This window comes from Canis lupus, chromosome 36 (assembly GCF_003254725.2).
Source record: "Canis lupus dingo isolate Sandy chromosome 36, ASM325472v2, whole genome shotgun sequence".
Taxonomy (NCBI): domain Eukaryota; kingdom Metazoa; phylum Chordata; class Mammalia; order Carnivora; family Canidae; genus Canis; species Canis lupus.
Genome location: NC_064278.1, coordinates 23331094 through 23349992, shown reverse-complemented (window position 1 = coordinate 23349992; position 18899 = coordinate 23331094). Strand labels below are relative to the sequence as shown.

General features: G+C 37.6%; 1 protein-coding gene across 10 annotated transcripts in view; it reads left to right on the top strand.

Moving 5' to 3' along the window:
* Positions 1-18899, top strand: part of ZNF385B (zinc finger protein 385B) — a 382539-nt gene that overhangs the window by 131007 nt on the left and 232633 nt on the right. The window contains exon 2 of one of the 10 annotated variants that reach the window (XM_025460364.3): positions 18791-18873. The exons of the other annotated variants lie outside the window; for them this stretch is intronic. The gene's annotated coding sequence lies outside the window, so the exon portion shown is untranslated. The remainder of the gene's footprint in view (positions 1-18790; positions 18874-18899) is intronic. 10 annotated transcript variants of the gene reach the window in all.

The window sequence follows — 18899 nt, the reverse complement described above, 5'->3', positions numbered from 1 at the left end:
CATCAGCAGACCCAGGTTCTTTCTCTGTTTAGTATCCCCCATAAAAAGACGATTTCCCTCCTTTAACAGCCTTATATCAACCCTAGGAAATTCTCATTAGCCTTTTCTGGATTATATAAACTGATACAGACTGAGAATGGGTTAATCTGAGTAGCCAATCTGGACAAGATTGCCCTCTCTGTGGTGATAGATAGGCATTGATGACAGACCCAAGGACTTGACCTAGAATGGGGAACTCCCCTGAGAGACCTGAAAACTGTCCAATGGCGTTGGTAAAATGTATAGTCATGAGTAAGGTAGATTTACTAGGAGCCCAGTGAAACCTTGGCTTCCGTGCCTTTATGTCCAGAAATCTGGGGCAGCCTTTCAGTGTGTTCACAGGATCATAGATTTTGTGGATATTTTAATCATGTTCAGTTAAGAACATGGTCTTCTTCAGCTCCAGCTTCCCCTCCACCATATTTTTCTGTGTGACACGGGACAGTGGAGTTGCCATGGCATGTTTCAAATCTCCGTAAGGAGAAGTTGAGGTGGGGATTCTTTAGTTTCAGTTTAGGGTTATTTCTTTACATGGTTTTTAATCACTCCCTTGTATTACTAAATCATCATTAGCTATCCTGGTATAGCAGTGACTTCTAGAAATATATTGTCCACCAGGCCAAGTCACTCTGTGGATCAATATTACAATATGATGATATCTTATAGCAACAAACCGTATGCAAAGTAGAAGAGAGAGAAATTTTTATATGTACAAAGCCAGAAGCTGGTTAGTAGAAAAGTCTTTTAGTCATCTGAATTGCAAAATTTTAAGTGAAGGATTTGGTTCTTACTATAAATGTGTATATATTATACACACGTGTGTATATATATTCAGTAATGCAGCATATATGACTTTAAGCATATACAACCCTTATAAACCATTAGTAGTAAAAAACAAACAAACAAACAAACAAAAAAACCCAAAAAACTAGTTCCAACCAATTATGCTAGAGGAAGGCATCTTTTTTAATCTGTAGAAAATATAATTGTTGCCGTATGAAGACTTCTTCATCTATAAAATACAACCAAAAAATGTAGTTAAAAAGTATGAAGCTATGTGTCAGGCAGTTAATCAAAGCAAATATATTTGTCCTGGATATTGTGGTATTGTTAGCATTTGTCAGATTTTTAAAATTTGGTGTTTTTTGTTGTTGCTGTTATTTCTTTTCTGGTCTAAGTAAATATTTATTTTCACAATTAATTTTACATTTGCAATTTTAGATTCCTTTTCTTTAAGAGAATCTCCAACTTTGTATAAGCTTCTGTCTCCACAAAACTTGGATCTGCTCCCAACCATAGCTGCAACACTTCACCACAGTGGGTGTGATTGGAAATGATAAAGACTTAAAATACACTACAGATATCCAATGTCCCATGCTCTCCCCTCTCCTCACCCTCATAATTATTTTTGTAAGCATAATGAGAGGTAAGAAATAGTTTGGCAAAAGTTGAAGCAGACGACCTTTTCATATCACAGTAGATACAATTTCTTTCAAATCTCTGTCAGTTATGCCAATTCCTTATCCATTCTGTCTCTCTGTCTTGCTCCTTGCCCCCTCCCCCCCGCCGTATATCTATTTATCTGTCTCAGCAGAACCATATAGAAATCACGTCCTTAGGCAAAGGATCATATTTAAGGAAAATCTAAAGAAAATTGATGATTATATCATCTGAAGTTTAAACCTTGAAATGATTCCTTTAACTCCATTCACTTCATAGAAGCTGTAAATGGAAACTTTCTTGCTTTGAGGAAATAGGCCCCTTGGAAATAGTTTTTTCTCACTTTATATGAATGTTTCTACTTTTAGTCTTTTTTTTAATATTAATTTTGAGACCCTAAAACTTACATAGTTTGTCCCATTACTCTTGCCGCCTAGCAAATCACCCTCAAACTTAGGTGTTCAATGTGCAGTGGTCATGTAATTGTATCTCAGGGTTTCTATGAGTCAGCAATTCAGGAAAAGCTTAGGGAGTTTGGACTCATGGACTCTTGTGTGGTTGCAGTTAGGCAGTAGCTGGAGGTCGAACGACTGGAGACTGGCTGGGCATCACTCTGTGTCTGTCATTATAGCCTCAAGGGTTCTCTATGTGGTCTCTCCACGAGGGCTAGTTTGGACACCTGACTGCATGGCGGCCTTAGGGGAATCTCACTGTTTACAGGTTGCTCAAGGGCCATGTAAAAGCATTTCAGCTTCTGTCTCCACTACATGACCTAACGGTGGAATGATATTCACTGTTACTTCCACCACATTTTGTTGGTTAAGAGCAAGTCACAAACTCTCCCAGAAGCAAAAAGTAGGAAATAAACTTTACCTTTCAATGAGGGAATGTAAACCTCTAGAAACACATGTGGAAGAGGAGGTAAAAGACATCTTTGGAATATACAGTTTGGAATACAATTTTTAAGTAAATTAGATACATGATGTGTAGTCAATATTTGATGTAGTGAACAATCTAACCCAAGAGCTTTTTTTTAATGCTCCTCTTGATGTGTTTTCTTAAGGAAATATGGAGACTCTCTAGATTACCCTGTAATAGAACTTTGATAAAACGGAAAAAAAGATCAAGGATTATACGTAGTTTTACAAGCATATGTGGTTTATTGAAGACAAATTTTTTCATAACTGAGATTTCAAGAATGGAAATGTATGACCTACTCAATAATTAAAACCATTTTTCAAGCCAAAATTATGGTTTCAGAAAGTATATTCTCTCACCTCAAACTTCTTTCTTGGTGTGCTGTCACTAGGACATTGGTAGAATTTTTTAGGTTAACTCAGTAAAGGTGAAAGAAAATAGTGGCTGAGATCTTCAAATGAAAAAACAGAGGGCAAACAAATTCATAAACACACCCACTGAATTTAGCAAAATAGCCTAGGATATTTTGGATATCCTAGTAGGATACATATCCTAATATGTACATTAGGATTGATGGGGTGTTAGGCAAAAATTTCGAGGTGTTTTTTTATCATGCCTTGCATTGTATCATATAGTTATTATGGGCCATAGAGTTCAATCATTTTGAAAAGCAGACAAAATACAGATATAAATTATTTAAATGTGCATGCAACTCCAACTTTTTAAAATCCTTTTTTTATCAAGTTTATTTTTTTAGTAGTCTCTACAACCAACGTGGGGCTCGAACTTACCACCCTGAAATGAAGAGTCACATGCTTTTATCACTGAGCCAGCCAGGTGCCCCTCACTTCAACACTTTTAGTGAAAACAAGAATAAAAGCAAAAGTTAATAGCAATTAGCTCATTATTTACCCATCATAAACTAAAAGGGGATTTTATATAAATCATCTTCGGTTTCGTATTTTAGCACACCGTGGGAAAATACTTTTGTTCGTGTGTTCTAGCTTTTGTATGTAACTGTAATAGACTCTGAACTGAGTCATTTTAGAAAGTTTTAGGCTCAGGGAATACCTTAGTGTTTATTCTTAACTCAAAAAATCCCAGTGCTTTCTCAGTAAATCCCTCTGCCTGCAGCCACCTACAGTCCTCATGCAAACACTCTTCTAAGTCTTATGATTGTGAAGAAATCTATAGGTTTGTAGTTGTTTACTCTGTGTATGACATTTTAGATTGAAAAAATTAGACTAAAGAAGAGTAAACACCTGGAAGTCAGAGGTGGAGTAGGGTCTCCAGAATTATCAGTGCTTAGAAGTCAGATATGAATTTGGAAGTTACTGACTACGGTGGGGGACATGGCCAGTCCAGTGGAGGGAGTCACTTAGTGTAGAAGAAGTGTGGGGATTTGGCATAAAGTAATTTGTCTTCATGGTTTGAATGTGTGCATGTGTTAATTATGTCAGCAATGACAAGTGAGGACTTGGGTGTGCATGGCTTGGGACAGTAGGTATAAGCAGGAAAGTTGTGACAGATGTTGGCTATGAAGAAAACTGTCACCATTAAACCATTTCTACATTCACAGAGCTCTCTTTTCTAAAAACAAGAAGTTTAAGGTTTGTGGGGACCAGAGATGTTGTTCTATACATCAGTCTTTATAGGGGTGATACTACTGGCTATTACCTTATTCCTTTTAGAGCCATGGATTTTGACCCCCACAGCTTTTCCTTATATACTGCAATACTTGCCCTAAATCTCTACCTAAGCTACCTCCTTTGTTAAAAAGATATTATTGCATGGCTGAAAATAAAGCAGACTTCTGGGTTCATTTTTTAAAAGATTTTATTTATTTATTCATGAGAGACACAGAGGGAGAGAGGCAGAGACGCAGGCAGAGGGAGAAGCAGGCTCCATGGAGGGAGCCTGACGTGGGACTCGATCCCGGGTCCCCAGGATCAGGTGCTGGGCTGAAGGCAGCGCTAAACCACTGAGCCACCCAGGCTGCCCATAGACTTCTAGGTTCAAATCCTCAATCCACTGTTTACTTACTGGATATCCTTGAGTAAGTTATATAAAAGCTCCTTGCCTCAGTTTCCTCAGATGTAAAATGGGAATAACCATAATTCTTACTTTATGAAGTTGTCATGGAATTAATAGAGATGATGTTACTGAGGTAATTAATGCAAGTTGACACATATGCTCAATAAATATTAATTATAATTGTTATTATTTTTATTTGAGCCCCTCACCTTCTCTCTGCATCCTCTGGCCCCTCCATCCTTCTCATTTGAATTCTATGAGTTCTGTTTTGGCAGTTTGAAGCTGAAGTGGTTTTGAAACTTTGACGCGGAGAAGTCACTTAGCAGTGAGATTCATGGATCAGGAGCTCAGAGAAGAAATCTGGAGATAGAAACTTGAGTCATTATCACATATATCATGAATAATCCCTGGGTGAGAATCTCCTTGGGAGAGGATACATAGTGAAAAAAGGGCCATGAGGGTGAACCTTGAAAAACATGAGCATTCACTATGTCGTATATTATGTGTATCTCCTAGTACCCTTAGCATATTTTTCATGAAATATTTTAATATGCTTAAAATAATACAGAATAGCATAACACCCCCGCTGCGCCGTGTACCACCGCACAACTTTGTTGTATCTTAACATTTGCCATATTGCTTCATACATGCAAGACGTACAACATTACAGCTGAAGCCCTTTGGAGATCTCCCTCCAGAAGCAACCACTATCTTGAATTTGTTGCCTATTATTTTTATGTATATTTTATACTATTTGGCCCTTTATAGACAAACTTTGCTAAACCCTAGTATGTTCTACTCTGTTTCTCTCATTGACGTCAAAGAATAGACATAACATCAAATGGAAGAGAAGATGGGAAGACAAGGTTAGAGAAGGGAGAGTGACACAGCTTCCAGAGGTTGCCAAGTCCAGGGCGATCCTGGGGGGAGTAGGCAGGTGAGGCAAAGTTGGGTCTCTAAAGTTTGTCAACCAAAGGACCTGAGAGTATCAAATGGGTTCCCCAAATGGATATTGAAATCACATAGGATGATGACAGGTTTGGGAGTGAGCAAAAGATGGTGAGCTAACACCAAAGTCCTGGAAACAAACAAATGTTTGGTAAGGCTTTGGGGGTCAGAAACAAGGATAAAAGGATATATGGCCTGTTCATGTGAGTTTTCAAAAAAAAAAAAAGGGAAGTAATGGCCTGAAATTGGAATTTAGGAGCAAGGACAGCTACCTACTCTTAACCCCAAGAAAATGAGCAGTGATCATTGAGAGGGTTCCCAGGGAGTGATGTCTTTAAAGGAGACATTCGGGGACAAGAGGTAGAGGAAGCTTTTAGGTCAGAGATGGAGGATGGTAAGAGTTGTATTCTTTCTCTCTTTTTTTTTCTTTTTTCCCCCCCACAATGGAATGAGAATTCTGTAGTGAAAAATAGAACAATAGAATGATTTTCGAATGAGGTAAATAAAATCTGTGGATCTAGGTCAGAGAAAGGGAATAGAGTAGTACAGGAACGGGGGTAAAGGGAGGAATAGATGACAAGAGGTGCTTACCTTTGGAAGGTTGAGCAAGGGTTCTGTGGCCACAAGTCTTTTTTAAAAAAATGACTGTCCCTGATAATCACCTGGTGGACAGAGAGCAACAAGATGCTCCTCTGAAGCTCCATTTGACAGTGCCAGGAATGATGGCACCACGTGGAAATTCCAGTCAGGTGAGCAGTCAGGCCATGGTATTAGCTAATGCCAAGTATTCCAAATGTTACAAATTGACTACAGGCCCTGGTGGATAAGAAATTTCAGGCTTCCTCCGAGTGCCCTTGGGCCCTGGCATCTGCTCACTCACGAGTCAGTGACTCTGCATTACTGAGTGACTCTCCCACATGGCTGCTTAAGCCAGAAACCTCTGTCATTCCATTTTACCTCCTGTATTTCTCCCCGTTCCTTCTTCATGTCCCCCCTGGATTTGCTGCCGGACATCCAGTCTAGTGGGCCCTGCCCTCCAGTCTAGGCCCACAGAGTTGTTTCCTTTTATACCCTCCAAAATGAAAAAAATAAAAAAAAAAAAAGACAATTTTTTTCTTTTTTTTTTGACAATTTTTTTCTTATTATACAAGCCATATATGCTCTCTGTAACATTAATTCAGATGATACAGAAGGCATAATGAGGAATGTAAAATTATCTCAAATCCAACAGCCCTCTTAGAGATTCCTACTGTTAACATTTTTCTATATGTCTTCATGGACTTTCTCTACACAGAGATACTGAAAATTTTGTGGGACCATATTTTATGTGCTCTCTTAAAGTATTTTCTAACACTGTGTCATGGAACTTTTTCTATCAATGAATTCTTATCTAAATCATTTTTAATTTACTTTTATTTTTTTAGTTTTAATTTATTTTTAAAGATTTACTTATTGATTGATGAGAGACACAGAGACAGTTAGAGACATGGGCAGAGGGAGAAGCAGGCTCCCTGTGGGGAATCTGATTCAGGACTCAATCCCAGGACCCCAGGATCAAGACCTGAGCCAAAGGCAGATGCTCAACCACTGAGCCACCCAGGTGCCCCTCGAAATCATTTTTTAATCCTTATCATTCTGTTCTATGGATTTACTCTGATTTATTATCCAATCGCTGTATTGTTGGATAGAGTTCATGTTTATTTGCTACTATATATAACAATATAATGAACATCCTTTGTATGAATGACTTTCATAAAACAAAAATCTGATCATGTCATAATTTTGTGATTAAAGTTCTTCAGTGGCCCTCTAGTTTATAGCCTTCAGGATTAAATCTAGCTGCTTAGCTTGACAAAAGAGGTCATCTGCAGTCTGGTTTAGGCCTGTTTCCTCTCCATTTCTGATTTCTCAGTATAGCCCTGGCCCTGCCACTCTGGTCAGGAGCCTCACCTGGAAACCCCCAAATGCCTCCATCATAGCATCATCCATGTGTGTTGACCTGTTCATTTTCCCAGCGGTACTAGAAACCCTTTGAGGGACTGTGAAGAGTTACACGTAGGCAGTTAACATTTGTGTGTGCCAAAGACTGAATGGCTGCACACATGCTTGTGTATTTTCTTACTTAGTTCTCACTCCCTGTGAGTGTTTTAATGATTTTTCTCTTTTCTGTGTCCATTCATGTTTTCCGTTGATCTTGAATACATTCATTCATCTATTCATTTCATTTCACAAAAGCTAATCGAATACCTACTATGTGCCAGCTACTACTGTCATAGATGCTGGGAAATAGTGAATGAGACCTCTTAGATCTTACATTCTAGTGAGGAGACACGGAATAAATAAGGTAAATAAGGACATGTATACTATATTAGGGAGTTGTAAGTGCTAAGAAGAGAATAAAGATGAAGTGGAGAAGGGGGTTTTGAAGGGTCTGTATGTTGCTGGGGTTGATATTTTAATCAGGATGAGAGGGAGAGGCTGTGTCTTTAAGAAAGGGGGTTGTTAGTCACACAGTATCTGGGGAGGAGCAATTCTAGGCTGAGGAAAAAGCCAGTGCAAGCCCCCAAGGCTGGAACATGCTGAACGTGTTTGAGAAGGAGCAAGGAACCCAGTGTTCCTGTGCCAGGGAACACTAGAGGGAAAACAGGTAAGGTCAGCATGGGGACAGCAAACCAGAGGCCTGTGACATCATCAGAATTTTGGTATTTGCCCTAATTGCAAAGGAAAGCCACTGGGAGAAAGGGTTTCAACAGAATCTTCCTGGCTACTATGTTGAAAAGAGGCTCCAGGTCAACAGTTGGGTGGCTGCTGCAATAATTCAGACAAGGAGCTATTCTTTGGACTGGAGTGGCGGTAGTGGGAGTAGCAGTAGACGAATTGCGGCTTTCTTTTGAAGGCGATTTCCTCGTGGACTAGATATGGGATGTGAGAGAAAGAGCAGAATGACGGGTAACACCGAGGGTCCTAATCTCTCAAAACACAGAAACAATAAAAATTCTATTTACCCAGCAATTACTTAGTTTTGCCCTATTGGCCTAATTTCAGACTCACACTTAACCCATCCCAGCTATATTTAATTGGAATTGTCCTAGGGAGAATTCTCTGTATTTGAACATTTTTGGGTTTGTTTACATGGTGTTACTATACATTATGGAGACTCATCCGTGGGTGTGTGTCTTACAGGAATCAGTCTCATTTAATAAGCACATCACGTACAATACCCAAACCCAGTTTTAATATCTGTCGTAAAATTTCTTGGACCATAGTGCTGGAGTAATAAAATTTCCCTGTGTTTTCCAAGTGCATTTGCTTAACACCTGGATCACTCTTCAGTAAATAAGTCCAGATGACTCTAAATGAATTAATAAATAACGCAAGCCTGCCTTTGGCTCACCGGTTTTCTAGTGAACACAGTAATAGCTATAAATGAACAATAAAGTACTTATAATAACTTAATTATTTTCTATTTGATTAAATTATTCAAAATAGTTATGTAGAGTTATATCTTAAAATATCAAACAATATTAATAGAGTTGCACTAGCATGAATTTTAAAATATTTTGAATATGATATATTTTGAAATTAATAAGAATTATTTTAATATAGGAAATTTATTTTAATGAAAATGTAAAAAGTCTCTATTTTGAAATTAATAAGAATTATTTTAATATAGGAAATTTATATTAATGAAAATGTAAAAAGTCTCTTGGAGCAGCAGATTGTCCTCTTTGAGCACTGTTAGACACAACTGTAATTTGCTCCCTTTTCCTCCCATTTATGAATTAAGAATTCGTCTCTGGAAGGCTGACAATGAGATATTCGGTGATTTTTTTTTTAAGACTTATTCATTTATTTGGGGGTGGGGGTGGTGGGAGGGGCAGAGGGAAATGGAGAGACAATCTCAAGCAGAGTCCCCGCTGAGCTTGGAGGCTGACACAGGGCTGGATCTCACGAACCTGAGGTTGTGACCTGAGCCAAAATCAAGAGTTGAATGCTTAGCTTAACCAGCTGAGCCTCCCAGGTGCCCCGAAAGATTCAGTTTTTATTTGGAGCAGTATCTGCTCCTTTCCATGGGATACAATTATAATGACATGTGGAAGAGCAAAAGGCGTAAGCATTTTCTAGATGTGGTAGCATGCTTACCTTGTTTTTCTCAGGGAATTCCCATTCAGGCAGCACTCTGACTACTAACTGTGTAAGTGACCCCTTTATGAAGTTCCGCAGTGAACTGCTTATCAAAATGTATGCAAAAAAACTTGTTGAGATATCAGTTGCTGAATTGAAATATCCAAGGAAGCCAGCAGAGGCCAATGCCCTGAGATGGCAGGAATCTCAGGCATGACCTTCAGATACCAGGATTTTTTTTTAAAGAAAGATTTTATTTATTTATTTATGAAAGGGAGAGACACAGGCTGAGGGAGAAGCAGGCTCCATGCAGGGAGCCCGACGTGGGAGTCGATCCCAGGTCTCCAGGATCAGGCCCCAGGCTGAAGGCAGACGCTAAACCCCTGAGCCACCCAAGCTGCCCAGATACCAGGATTTTCAGCCAGACCATATACACTGCTATTTATGTCCTTTAAATCTGTTTATAAACAGGTAAAACTGGAAAATTAAAATGAGTTACATGTGGAAAAACAACAGTGACATTTAAAACTAGGGATTAAGAGTATGATCTGGCTGCCTCTAGTGCACTGGGGTAAAGTCTAGGTGACCTTGGCTAAGTTTCTTGACCTCTCTCTCACTTTCTCTGCACACTGTATTAAACGGGGATAATTGCTGACATCTGATAGGACTGCTGGGAGGTTTAAAGGAACAGTTTAGTGTAAAACTCTTAGGACAGTTCCTAGCGTGTTATATACTCTCAACGATTGCTAGGTCAGTATACAATAGAACTCTTGAGTCTACATATATATTGCATATTAAAAAGAGACGTATTAAGGTGAAGAAAGAAAATAATTCCAAAGGAATCCTTACTCTGGCTATTCTTGGTGTACTGTTTTATTTATGTCAGTGGGTGAGTAATATTCCTGCCGGAAGCCAGGTGGGGAAGATTTCTGAACTGCATGAAAGATTTTCATAGTGTATGAGCCATAAGATCTATTAATATTAATAACCATATTAGTTAAGAAGATAGCCAGAATTACCATCATTTTTAGTTTGTTCTGAAAAATGAGGTGAGAACATGATGTGTGGCGTCAGATGATACCAAGAAGCACATTCATGGTCACCATGAAAGTTACGCCTTGTTGTTTCTGCTTGCCCAGTCCCACAGTCTTCAAACCGCATTCGGCATCCCACGAAAACTGACGGGCTTCCTTTGCTATCATCATCTGGTTTCTACCATCATCACTGAGGTTGTCCAGATTTTGTAGGCATTGGTATCTTATCTAGGAATCAAGAGCTCCCATTGGAAAAGAACAAAATTTGTTGAGGGCAGGGAGCCCAAGAGTTCGTGGCCTATCGGTGTGGTGGTTTGAATTTGAGAGTAAGGGTGAAAAGGCGAGCGAGGGTGAATGAACATGGTAAACTCAGGCATCGGGAAGTTTTGGTGGAAAGGGTTCCCTGGCGTGCCAGCAATGGAACGTGGATGGGGTGCAACAAATGTGGCCTGGGAGGATGCAGTCAGCAGAGATTTGTCCATCCTACAAGACTACATTTTTGGAGTGCTGGGCTGCAGAACATGAGGAGTGAGTGCAAACGGAAGAATCGTTTATGACAGACATACGTAGGTTTCCTTCCAACCAGGTCAGGTCATCTGAATCAGGTATTTTTTGCGAGTCTGTTTGCCTAAAAATGGTAATAACTCTGTTTTTGCAAGATCTGGTTTATTTTCTTAGTGACATATAAAAGCAACTCTTTCTTCTTCATTTATTTTTTAAATTAATATTAATGCTAATTATAGTTTCCCTATTTACATGCCATATTATATATATTCATCTACTTACAAATATATGGCATCTCCTGCCCACAGAGGATATGATATATCAAAATATAGGTGAATCCTTCAAAGTCCATAGCCATCCTTAGGAAAATGACACAAAATACTTCTCTGTTTAAATAAATCAGGGTTGTCATCTGACTCTACAAATGCAGCAACATACTATTTGATATCCATGTCCCCCATGTGTACTCTGAATCATTTATTAAAAGCAGGAATTATTAAATCATGTTTGAACTTATTATTCTGTAATATTTACAGTATTGCTATTGATGTTTTAAAATAATTGCATAGCCTAATTCCAAAATATATGACCGTTCTGTAATATCAACAAGTAGGTCTACAATGGCATGTATCATTAATGCACAGTCATTGTTTCTAAAGTGCAAACTGAGGGTTTCCTTTTTTTTTTTTTTTTGGTAGACTGAGGGTTTCTGCTTACGAGTATATAATTCCAACTTAAAAACATATGTTTTTGATAAACATATTATTTAAAATTGTTTCCTCGATTGAGGCAGAGGGGAAGAAGAGCTTGATAAGTACTGAACTTCAATTTGGGAAGATGAGAAAGTTCTGGAGATGGATGGTAATGACAGCTGCACAATAATGTGAATGTATTTAATACCACTGAATTGTACGTTTTAAAATGGTTAAAATGGTAAATTTATGCATTTTATCACAATAAAAATTTTATTTATTTTTTTAAAGAAGATTTTATTTATTTATTCATGAGAGACACAGAGAGAGAGAGAGGCAGAGACACAGGCAGAGGGAGATGCAGGCTCCCCATAGGGAGCCCGATGCGGGACTCGATCCTAGGACCCTGGGATCACATGCTGAGCCGAAGGCAGATGCTTAACCGCTGAGCCACCCAGGGGTCCCCACAATAAAAATTTTATTTTAAATTGCCTCCTCTAGACCTGAAGGGCTTTCTGGTATACTTATAACATTACTTGATATTGTTTTCTTGAAATAACTCTAAATCAAATATGAATATACAAATAAAAAGTGCATTAACAAAAAACATTGGTCAAACTTAATTCACTAAAATATTTAATAACCTAGTGTTGGGATTGAGAAGAAAAGCACTAAAGCATCAACTAGCAAGAATCAGAAGGATGATCTCTTGATTTTATTCCTATCTTGATGACCTTGTAGTTTAATATAATGGTTTCTAGCTTCGCTGAAAAGTTTAGAGATGACTTTTTATTGACTTTAGTCAAAGAAAGAGAAGATTATTCAATAAAGACCATAAACATTAAACTTCTGGTATTTGGAAGTTGTATTAGATTGAATTTCAGGTATTACGTGCAGAATAAAGTGCTTTTATTATGATCACTCCTCTTTCAACTCTATATATTTCCAGTTTAATGGCATAATAATAGTATGACTGGGATTTACCAGCCACAGTTATAAATATGTAACATTCATTTCTAGGTAATATATTACACTGTTCTTTTATGAAGAAGTAGTTGCCCTTGATGTAAAAATGGATATTTGATTTGAATAAATGATTCTGGAATTTATGTGATACTCAAAGTTATCCTGTCCTCTCAGATACTGGAATGCTTTTGTGAGATGTCAAAGTTGGATAAATAATAATTGTCTTCAAGAATCTTCAGTATATATGATGGTTATTTTAGAACCAGCTAAAAACCTTTGTGACATAAATACTTTAATTTTTTACCATACCTATTGCCCTAGCCATGATTTATTGAAAGCTGTCTAGCCTAATAGCAAGCTATGTTTCCTTCTTAAAATACTGAAAACTGTCTTCATATATATAAATGGTTATCTGGTTAGCAAGTTCTTAATGATTTCATTTCTTACAGAGTTCAGCCGTACAATTCAAACATTTACAAATATTGTTTCAATTTACTGAAAAAGGAAAAGAGCACATAAATTCTTATGATTAGAATCATCTTAAAACCATAGCACTGGTAGAGATTTTACATTCTAATCTCCAATTGGACTGTAAAAAGCCTAAAGGCTCAGCTCTCAGTCATCGGCTAAATGGACACAGGTAGTAAGGTGTGCATGAATTTTACCCCCACAAAATCAGTTGTGCAGAAACACAGCTGGTATGTTTATTTTCTTTCTTTTTTTTTTTCGTATGTTTATTTTCATAAACAAAATTAAATCTGACCCCAAAGTGATGGGACCTTTAATCTCAGTTAATTGGGGACACCCCACCGTGAGGGTCATTTGCAAGTACCAGGTTCTTACACCAACTGGAACAGTGGGGGATGGGAACGCTGCTTTCATCCTTGGTTCTCATGGTCTCTGCTGTGACCCTCCTGTCTGTGCCAATGTTAAGCTTGAACATGGTTCTTTGACTATTTCTGTCTACATTTCCTTCTTCACAGGGTTAGAATAGGACCTCTAGATGGCCCCAGCACTGATAATATTACAATTCAAAATAAAATTTATACTTTTAAAAAAAATATATGAGTTCCATTGGATTTCAGGTATATGTACAAGACGTATATGAAGAAGAAAACAGCTTCTCTGTATAGTTTTTTAAATGTAAACTTCTTTAAAAGTTCATTGTAGCTGAACTTATTTGGAAAGAGGGCCCTGGCTTAGTGGACACCCTAAGGATATGCTCAGTCTACCTGTTAGATGGTTCAAAGCTTATTGAAAAGTAGTGAAGAGGGCCCTGTATATGAGAATATCTCCCAGTGAGTCAACATTTTTTCTTCCTGTCTGAATTTTTTCCTAACCACTCCATTAGGACATATTTTTTGACTTGTGTTTTCAAACAGGGTCAGTATAAGTATAGAATTAATTGATTAAACTTTCTCAACAGTCCTCTGGAAAGTGAGTTGGTCAGATACCCAGATGAAATGAGAGATGGCAATGCATCAAAGTTTTCCCAGTTTTCTCCATATCCTTGCCAAGAGTTAATGTTATTTGGTTTTTTTATTCTGGTCCTTCTAGTGGGTGTGCAGTTGTATCTTGTGGTTTGGATTTGCATTTCTCTGATGAGTAATGATGTCAACATTTTTTTCATGTGTTTAGTGACTATTTGTATATCTTCCTTGGAGAAATATCTATTCAAATCTTTTGCCCATTTTTAATTTGACATTTTTGTCTTCTTTATTATTGAGTTGTAAGAGTTCTTTATATATTCTAGGCACAGGTCCCTTATCAGATATGTGCTTTTTATTTTATTTTATTTTATTTTTTTTAAAGATTTTATTTATTTATTCATGAGAGACACAGGGAGAGAGAGACAGACACAGGCAGAGGGAGAAGCAGGCTCCATGCAGGGAGCCCGACGTGGGACTCGATCCCGGAACAGGCCCTGGGCTGAAGGCAGTGCTAAACTGCTGAGCCTCCTGGGCTGCCCAGATATGTGCTTTTTAAATATATTCTCTCATTCTATAGGTTATCTTTTCACTTCTGTAGTGCTATCTTTTGAAGCACAATAAAAGAAAACTGATGAAGTCCAATTTATTTTTTTCTTTTTTTGCTGATGCTTTTGGTCATATCTAAGAATCCTTTGTCAAATCCTAGATCATGAGAATTTATCCCTATGTTTTCTTTTAATAGTTATTTAGTGTTAGCTCTTACATTTAGGTCTTTGATACAGTTTATGTTAGCTTTTCATATGATGTAACCTGGTATTATTAATCTTACCTTTCACTCTCAAAAATGTTAGATGATACATAAGATGGTCACTCTAGTTAGAGATGAAGTAAATGAAATGGATTAAATCTCTCTGACTCATGATAATTAACTCCGTATAAAAAGCAAGAGTCATATAGCCCAAAGGAGATTTAAAGAAAACAATTAAAAAAAAAAAAAAAAAAAAAAAGAATGAGTCAAAGGTTAAGAAGATAGGCCAAAGCTCACAGATGTCTTCTTTCAAAAGTCTACAACTGCTGGACTTTAAAGCCCTGAAGTCCAATTCCTTTTCCATTCTTAGAATATTTTATTCAATTCCTGCTTTTAAAACAGTGTGGCTCTATGCCAACATGCTCTATTAACTTTGAAATATCAATTCATGGACACTTTTGTATTTTCTCTTAAGAATTTAAATACATATTTCACAAGTGAATTTTAAAATTGCTGAAATTAATCACTGATATTTGCATAGTAATGTCAGCGATGTAAATCTAGGGTTTAAAAAAAACATTAATGCAGCTAAACTGAGGGCTATTTCAAATTCTCTCTAGTCTGGCAACAGACTTGTTATCTCTTTACTCATTCTAAGGATACAAATTTAATTATTCTAATTGTATAATTCCTTTTAAATAAAGTACAGCAGTAAACTTTAGAACTGATTAAAAAAATCTGCATGGGTATGAGTTGGTTATCCACTCAGCTTAGTTATGAGTTGATAATGATGTGTTGTAAACTCCTATATAGAATTTGATAATAATAATACTGAATTTAGATCTTTAAGAAATATTTTCTCATTTATCTCTCTTAACAATTGGACGTTTCTTTGAGTTTTAATACTCGAATATAGTATAGTAAGATACGTTAGCTTCTATATATGAATAAAATGAGTCCACCTATCATTGTGTTGATATTTTTACTCTTCTTATATATTTGGGCCATTAGATGCTTTTTGGGACATTGATCTTAATAAGTAAAAAGAATATGTTTCTGTTTTTGACTCCACAAACTTGGGTTATTTGAGAATTCAGTATGTAGAATTCTTTTTCTGCCTTTTGGTATCTTATTATCCAAGGATTAATATTATAGTCAGACAAAAACTGGTTTCTTCATATTTGTTTGGCTTTGTCCCTTGGGGCTGAAAGAGGTGTAACAACCAAATATCTATTTACCAAGACAGGCAGTTATCGTTTTGTTGGTTCTGTCAATCTTTTTTGTACCTGTGATTATTTCATAAAAAGTATTTTGAATGTTGTTACATGCCTGTCAATTTCAAGAACAGCTCTGTGAAGCAGAACACAAACATAAAAAAACTTAGCTAGTGGAACTCTGGATTGTTTTTATTAGTTATCAAGCTCTGAAAACTTTGAAATTGTAAAGTGCTTTTAAATTATTCAATAAGCATCTCTGTATCAGAAATAATTCATCATTGTATTTTCATTCCATTTTCAGAATGAGTCAATTTATTTGGTCTATCAGACAACCAGTACGGATGGGAAGTCATAATTCATATTTCCCTATTGCTCATATACTTAGGGAACAGTGTTATTGAAAGCAAGAAATGGAGGGGGTACTTTTCCTCCTTCTTAATACAGTCATTCAGCATCCTAGCTGATGCTAAGGAGTGATTTACAAAAGGAATATGCAGGGTAGGTGGGATGAGAATCACTACAGAGGTGAGCCCCTCTTCCTTATGGCAGCATGTGTCATTCTGTGGGCGTACCTTAGCAGAAACAAGATTAAAAACTGTTGCTTTTAGGATAGTCTAATTAATATAGACCGAATAGTGCAGCTCTCCTGGAAAATATTGAAAAATTGTGCCTGACTAGCGGTGTCTTACGTCAGTGAATCTCAAACTTAAAAAGGCAAGTTCTGGTTCAGTATTCTCAGAGTCCAACACTACAGAACACTGCATTTTCTAACAAGCTCACAGGGAATGGATTGCTGCTGGTGCAGGAACCACACTGAGTAGCGAGGACTGTGTGGTTCAGGCTTGCAGTGGGTCCCGCAGGGTACAGGAATCAGAAGGTGAAAGAAAAGATCTCTCTTAGGAGGAGGCAGGTACTTCTGTGAACAGAAGGGGCAAAGAGGCAACTCCAGTGAGCATGGAGGGGAGGCACTAAAGACATACTAAAAAGAAATATTTATTGTTGATCTGAAATTCAAATTTAACTGGACAGCCTATATTCTATCTGGTCCAACTAGACTGGTTGAAAATTCGGTACTTTTTGGTATGTAGAGCTATAGGACAGATGAAAATACATTAACCTTGTATATAGAATGTAACATCCATCAGGGTGTACATTTTTGCATTTTTTACTATCTGGAGATTCCCCAGAATCTAGGTCTGGGAATAGCGCTCAGGATATATTTATGGTATGTGTGAAGAAAGGTAAGTGAAGGTTAAAAATATTGTGGCATGTATAATGTTTAACATACAAAAGAACGGAACTAAGAGGTATTTGTTAATAAAGATATTCTGTGTCTGATATTTTATTTTTTCAGCAGAACAGATCTTGAGCAAACTTCTCAAGAAAGTTCACTAGGGAAAATAAGGTACAAAGGAAGCCTAAGATTTTGAAAATGAATTTTTGAGTCACTAGGGTTTGAAAGTTCTGTATCACTAGTTTACTAGAATTTCCAAGAGCAATTCTGAGGATTTTAACTGATTAATAACTTGAGGATTTAAATGTGGCATGTAGCACACATTGATGTAGTTTCAAATATATTTCTGAAAAAATAAACACTTCAGAGCTCATTTTTCACCAAAGGGAAATATGACAGGGGAGCTGATTGCTGGAACCTGGCCATAGCTTCTCTGCCAGCAAGGTGGGTGCAGGTGGAGTTTATCAGTTATCTTCATCTTGATCTAAATCAGCGCTGAGGGAACTGATTGGGTTCACTCCTATTTAAGCACCCTTGACACCGCCACAATCTTGTTGGATTTCTTAAACTGATACTTGGGGTAGAAAAGGATATGATGAAGCACAAGAATAACAAGTACAACTGTCATTTGTTAAGGATTTACTGTGAGCAAGCATGCACCTGGCGGGAATCCATTTAATCTCATGAGAATCCTGTGAAGAAGGTATTATGACCCCCATTTTTCAGATGAAAAAATTGAGGCATACAAAGATGGAATAACTTGACACAATAAGTGCCAAAAATAGGAATTGAAACTAGATCTCTTTTCCATTGTGCATCATTGCAAATTATCTGATCCCAAGAATAACAGAAACTTACAGAATATATTGCCTTATTTTACCGATAGAATCATCATTGAAAATAATTACAAGTAGATCATATTACCATGAATCAAGCTTTGGACTTACGTGAAGTTCATAAACATCCTCTAACCAAAGTCATTAGTCTGGTGATTCAGTTCTAGTCTCATAGTTCCTCTCATCCTCTGCCTCCGTCAGGAGGGTGATACATTACCTCTGCATTTTCTCCTTATGCAGTCATCATTGTACTTGGGTCTGTCTGTTGGTGTCTGGGCAGGCAGCAGATGGTACATTCAAGTAGGCATTGAGGGTTTAATGAAGGGAATATTTTCAAAGGTGTGGGCAGGGTTAAGAGAACAAATGGGAGAGAGAGAGAAGGACCAGGAACTAGCAACAGCTGGAATCAATTACTGTCCCTTGACCCTGAAGCAGCAAGGAAAGGGAGCTGTTGCCAGGAGCCAGAGACAGGGGCAGGTACAGAAGAGGGACGACCAGCAGGCAAGGAGCTGCTATTTCCTGGGAAAGGTATGGCCAGTGCGTTGCCACCAGGAAGATGTAAAATCAAAGTCTAGGGTAAAAACGAAGAAGTAAACAAATGCCTGCCTTCCCTCTCTTCTTGCAGTCTAGTCTCTTGCTGGTGGCCAACATTAACTGAACTCAACCAGAAGCCAGAGGACAAGGGAGCCACTGATCTAGTCCACAAAGGTCAGTCTCCCAGGGCACAGAGCAGG